This window comes from Coffea arabica, chromosome 10c (genome assembly GCF_036785885.1).
Source record: "Coffea arabica cultivar ET-39 chromosome 10c, Coffea Arabica ET-39 HiFi, whole genome shotgun sequence".
Lineage (NCBI taxonomy): Eukaryota > Viridiplantae > Streptophyta > Magnoliopsida > Gentianales > Rubiaceae > Coffea > Coffea arabica.
The window spans coordinates 24,212,857-24,218,830 of NC_092329.1; the positions used below are offsets into that span (position 1 = coordinate 24,212,857).

Here is a 5,974-nt window from a genome sequence, read left to right on the forward strand (position 1 = left end):
TCGACATCACTAACTACCCAGGGTTCGTTATCTAATCGACCAGGCCCTTGCCAGCTCGACTCGATTCACTAGCCACAGGGTTTCTGGAATTCCAGGCAAGATACAATTCATATGCATGTATATCATGTCAATTGAAATCGATGAACAAGGATAAATCACATTAGGCCAAGTGCGATAAAGTACACTCTTGCCCTATCAATTCACTTATGTATCATGTAACTGTGAGGACTCACAAAATTTACTTATTTAATCTCCTATTTCTAGCTTATTTAATTATTTATTTGGTCTTTTACTCCGAATATTATTTTCTAAGCTCTTGAGACCTAATTACATGGAAATATAGTTTCATTATATTTTTAAAATGACTTGTTTCAAAAATTAATTTTCGGAAGCTCGTTTTGTAAAAATAGTGAACACGTCTTTGGAAATCTTGATCGATTGAGAGTACAATAGGTTTGAAATATTGGAGACATGTACAATGGACCTAAATTAGGCATTTTAATGTTTAAATACTCAAGTGATAGTTATTAGTACTATCGTTATAAGAATTTCTCGGAAGTTTCGCGTTATTGCGCTTAAATTGGAGATACGCGTTTTCACACGCGCAATTTAAATTGAGGAACTTTAGACCCTTATTTTGGGACAATTAAGAGTGAATAATATTTATATGAATATAAATGCATTAGAAGTTTAGTACACTAGTGAAACAAACGCGAGAGGAATCGAGCACAAAACGCGCGCGTGCGCGCACTTTTTGCGGTTGACTTTTGTGCACCCAATCCTTAGTCATTAAGCTTCCTTTGGAAGCCTCATTTCAGACCACAATTTCTCTCTCTTGCTCCCTCATCTGGCCGAACAACAAAGCAAGAAAAACAGCTCAAGAGTTCTTCCAATTCCTCCATCAAATCTTCACCAAACCTCTTCCAATTCACTCCAAATTCGAACTACACTTAGCTTAACACTTGAGGAGTATTTTGAGCTGCAAAAGGGAGCTGAAAAGCCACGGTTTTCTGGAGCAAAGAGTGACCAAAATTTCTGATCTAATCATCCAAGAAGGTAGCAAATCATCCAACCCATAGATCTTAGTTTTTGTAAGATTTATTGCACATATAAGGTTATATAATCATGTGGGTAGCCTTGTTTATGGTATAAAATGTGAAAGTGGGCTCTATGAACTCCCACTCTTGGGTTGTTGCTGATTTGATGTTGGATGATGAAATTAATGGTGGTTTAGTGCTTATATTAGTAGATTAATGTTGTATTGTTGGTAGAAAATCAAAGGAGGTGCTTGGAGCAAAAGTGACCGTTTTACCCCTGCCTTGTCCGACCATTTTCGTGCCAGATTTTGAGATTCTAATGAATTGATTATGTTGTTTATCTATTATTGTAAGTGTGTACAAAATTTCATTGAAAAATAACATGATTTGGTTGGTCAAATGAGTTGATTTCCAAAGTTAGCAAAACTGGAAAATGAATCCCGTATTGCCCAGGCAGTCATTTTGTAACGGCCATAACTCTTTGTTCCGATGTCAAAATCAAGTGCCGTTTGCGGCATTGGAAACTAGACATTCCTAGCTTTCTATCGGTACCAATTTCACATTCTGGTTCCACTTGAGTGAGCCACACCATTCGATTGAATATCACTGTCCTGTTTCGTTGCTCTCCAGGAGACAGGACAGAAATTGCTACTTGATGCTCAAAAACGAGCTATTTGTGAATGGAATTTGAAAATGGTTTCTTCTGAGAAAATTCAGCTTTAGAAGAGAGCTTTCCAACGCCATCAACCACGCCCAATTCCAAGTTGAATGGAGTGAGTTGTGGCCAAAGTTTGAAACTGCTACAGTGATAGAATTTTCCACTTGGACAGATTTGTAACTAACAATGATTTGGGACTTGTTGTTTTGGAAACTTTGATGTCCGACATCTACCAAACTTTAGATTAGATGTTCCTTGGACTTTGTTTCACAAATAAACCAGATTTGGGTTGGTTTCTTTGGACAAAATGTTTAAAAAGGAAAGAAGAGCTAGAAGACAGTTTTACCTTGGGAAATTTCCTGAACTTTGATGGTTTAGTTAACTACCTTCCCGTGTGAATTTTCAAATGAAATTTGATAGAAGAGTAATCCTCATATGGAGGTTTAATTGTACAAAATTTGGTAATATTCTAAGACCATTTTGATATGCAAATGATGTCACAAAATTCGCTCATCGAATCTGGAAAACTTTTCGTTTTCTCTTAGCCAAATGGTCAAATCTGATTTGGAGAGTTTTATTTCTAGAATTTGGATGTCAATGGTCTTTAAATTGCTCAGTGGATGTTTATGAACTCTTGGTTTCAATAATGGAGAGATTTGGAACTGATTTCATGGTACAAAAAGTTTGTAAACGAAAGAAAAGTGAGAAGGTAGTTTAGCCTTGAAACTCTTCATAAACTTTGGTTGTTTTAATGACTACCTTACCGTGAGAGTTTTTGTACGAAACTTAGTAGAAATGTTTTTCACACATGGAAGATTTAGTGTACCAAGTTTGATGTATTTCTAATGCCAACTTGATGACCAAATGATATTTCGAATCTAGTTTTAAACCTGGAAAATAGCCCAACAGTCTTAACTTTTTCAGCAACTTGGAGGTACTATATCTTGGTGCTCGAAACTCCATTTCTCGTTCCGCTTGTTTTGTTATACTCTTGGATTTCAACACTAATTCATTTCCAAATTTCAAAGGTTAGTTCAAAACAAGTGAATTTTTCCGAATTTCTAAAGTTGGCCAAAAACCAACTTAAATCTGTCTTGGTAATTCAAGTTACCAACTTTGAGCCAAAATTTGAGTGCCTTTCACTTACATTCGTGGAAAAGTGTCTTCTAAGAACTTTTAGTACTTTGAAAGAGGATTCCAACAGTACCAAGTTTTCCAATTTTGGACTTGTGGAGAGTGAAATATGATTTTTCAAATATTGCTTGTTAAATCTGGAATTTTCTAACTTAAAGGAAACTAAGGGTTTCAAACCCTCCATTTTCCTTCAATATCATTTGATCGTTTTACATTTGATTTCAAAGATGGAAATCAGATTTGTCTTGTATTTTAAAACCCACTTTTGAACCTCGAGTTACACGAACTCTTAGACTCGTCTCTGCGTTAATTTCTTAGATTGTACTAGTGTACAATTTTCCTCAATAATTAGAATGATTTTGAGTGGTAGTTGATTATTGTTTGCTCAGGCACTCGAGGGAATCTCCCAGAGGAACTCGGAGCGGACACCTAAGACGCTTGTTTAAGAACTACTCGCTTGTTTTGACTAGGTGAGTGTTCCATATAGGAATACGTAATTGGAATAAGTCTATGACATGCTTAACCCATGGTCATTAAGTATTTACCACACTCATGCACATTTGAATAATGTATACTTGAATTACTCGACATGAAACACCTGAAGTAGGTATATTTGAACTATTCGATATGAAATGCTTAAAGAGCATACTTATGTGATTACTTGAAATACTAGATATGAAATGTTTGGAGAGCATATTTTCATGATGTGTTTAAATGATTAATTATGCTATGACAGCATAAGTCGGTTGGAGTAAATCTCCTCGACTCTTACGTGGTGAAAGTGAAAAACGGCCAATGGCGGCCTATTGAAATGACATATGTCTACCAATTAACCGTAATTACTACCGTTAACCGTTTACCGTTTACCGTTAACTGTGTTTACTTACCGTTTTCTAATCTATTTGGTTACTTGCTTACTTGGTTATCTGCTTACGTGATCACCAACTTACTTGGTTACTTGACCACCTGATTACTTCATTATCATGAATCACATGTTATATGAAGCTGTCCATCATTATTAGGCGAGTGTGTACTTTACCTCACTCGACCTACTCAAATGATGAATTTTACCTTTTGTCGAATTACTTGGTTACCTGTGCATGTTGTAAGCTCTAAGCTGAACTTGGGCCCTGCCCTTGGTTACTGACCTACTCGAGCCAGGACTGGGCTCGGTCGGGTAGGTTGGAACCCTGGGCCACCGTTTCGGTATACTCGAGTATTACCACTGGAGGGATAAGGCGATGGCCAGACCGTACCGTGGGGATCAGAAGTCATAAGGTGCAGATGACCGACAGAATTCCACTGGAACACCGTATCCTACCGTATATGTTTACCTTGTATCATGATAATTGTTTCATGCTAAAATGTCAACATGAAATCCTGAACTATGCCTGTGATACGCTCCATACCTGTTACCTGACCAATGTACTTATATCATGATACCTGTCTCATGATAAATGTCTCATACCATGATAAATGTCTCAAATTACTCGTACAATGATTATCACCTCATGATAACACGCCATTGTGTAACATTGAACCATGCATATGATATGCCCAACTTACTTGATTTATTTGAACTGTTAGAGTGTCTTGGAACCTCACTGGGCTGTGCAGCTCATCCCACGTTGTGGTTTTCTTTTACAGGGTTCGAGACCAAGGGTGCTCGTGAGTAGTACTAGATTGTTTTCTTTTGAAAACTTTAAGTTATATTATAACGGATGGCTATTGTACCCTTTTCCGTTGGGTTGTATTTAAGCTTGGAAGCTGCATAATTGTAAGTGTGAGATATTTGGAGTACTTTAATTATGTATTGAAGTTACTTAAAGTATTTCGAGCTTTTGAATGATGGATTGTAGTGAGTCCTGGCGAGAGCTGGGCAGGCGTCCCGCGGATTCCCTTTGGCTCGCCTTAGGGAGAAGTGGGGGCGTTACAGTAACCACATTGGTCAAGTATTAAACACAAATGTTAAGTTCAATCAGGTATTTGGAAGCACTCACCAAAATGTAGTGCCTCTAGTGATCACGTCTGGGTTGTACTCCGGATTTGGAGTCCAAATCTGCGACAAACTTTGTTTAAGAACTTTGAAAAGCGACTAAGGTTCGAAACTTAAACGTTTCATTCAATAAGAATCAAGTAATTGAAATTCATTTGGAGAATATTCGTGAAACACTTGCTCACTTTTCAAACTGTAAAATTTTTGTAGCAATTATACTTGGAAATACTATTTGAGTCGAAAGAATGAGGAAAAACGTATTTCTAGTAGTCGTTATTTCCATTTTCCCAAGGGTACAAGGTCGGCCAAATTCTATCTTCTATACCTCGCTAAAAGAAGACGTAAATATTCTAGATAGTTTAAGTGGTATTCGTTCTCAAATCCTTACGCAAATCGCGCGTATATCTACCTAGCCCTCGAGCGCAAATTTGGGCAGCACACCCTTTGTATTTACATATTTTTTAGCCATTTATGGCTTCATTCCTTTCCTCAATCAGTCCCAAAATCACACACAAAATAATCTCATTATAATAGCTATTCAATAGGATCAATGTCATACAGTTACAAAATCAAGCTAGAAAAAATGTTCGGAAATGAGATGTAAGTCATAAAACAAAAGGTAGATTCAACGTCTCCTAGCGTATCGGTCATAATCGAAGCTACGCTTATCAAATTGGGGTGAAATTTATACCATTTTGAAACTAAGATAGGGGTATACAATTTGATGAAGACCACTTAACCCAGTTCATAGTGTATCTGGGTCAAATTTTCAAATTGCAGAACCAGAATCTCACCAACAGGCCAGTTAACCGCACTATGTTTGAATGACAATAACTCAGGCTACTAAAGTCCAATTGAGGCATTTTCAGTGGCATTGGAAAGCCAAAACATAGCACTACAACTTCCATTGGTCAAATGCTAATTCAGTATGGATTAGGGTGAAAAAAATGCGATCAGATTGGTGAAATGTCAAAAACTGTCCACAGAGCTCTATAGTCAGGGGTATTTTTGTCTTTTTATGTGATACAGTGCTCAGATTGAGTTGAAATTTTACAATAAGTTATAAAACATCATTTCCTACAATTTTTATGTTTTGTTCTAAGCCTAATTCGGCGCCCATCATGGACAAACAGAACCGGTCAAAACAGG

The 5,974-nt window shown here is 37.0% G+C and overlaps 1 long non-coding RNA gene across 1 annotated transcript; it reads left to right on the plus strand.

The window, feature by feature from the left end:
* The first annotated feature begins 709 nt into the window (after nt 1–709).
* LOC140015577 (uncharacterized) lies at nt 710–4,712 on the plus strand. The gene is made up of 3 exons (XR_011822218.1): nt 710–1,056; nt 3,219–3,299; nt 4,477–4,712. It is a non-coding gene; the product is annotated as an uncharacterized lncRNA (long non-coding RNA).
* Nucleotides 4,713–5,974: the final 1,262 nt, after the last annotated feature.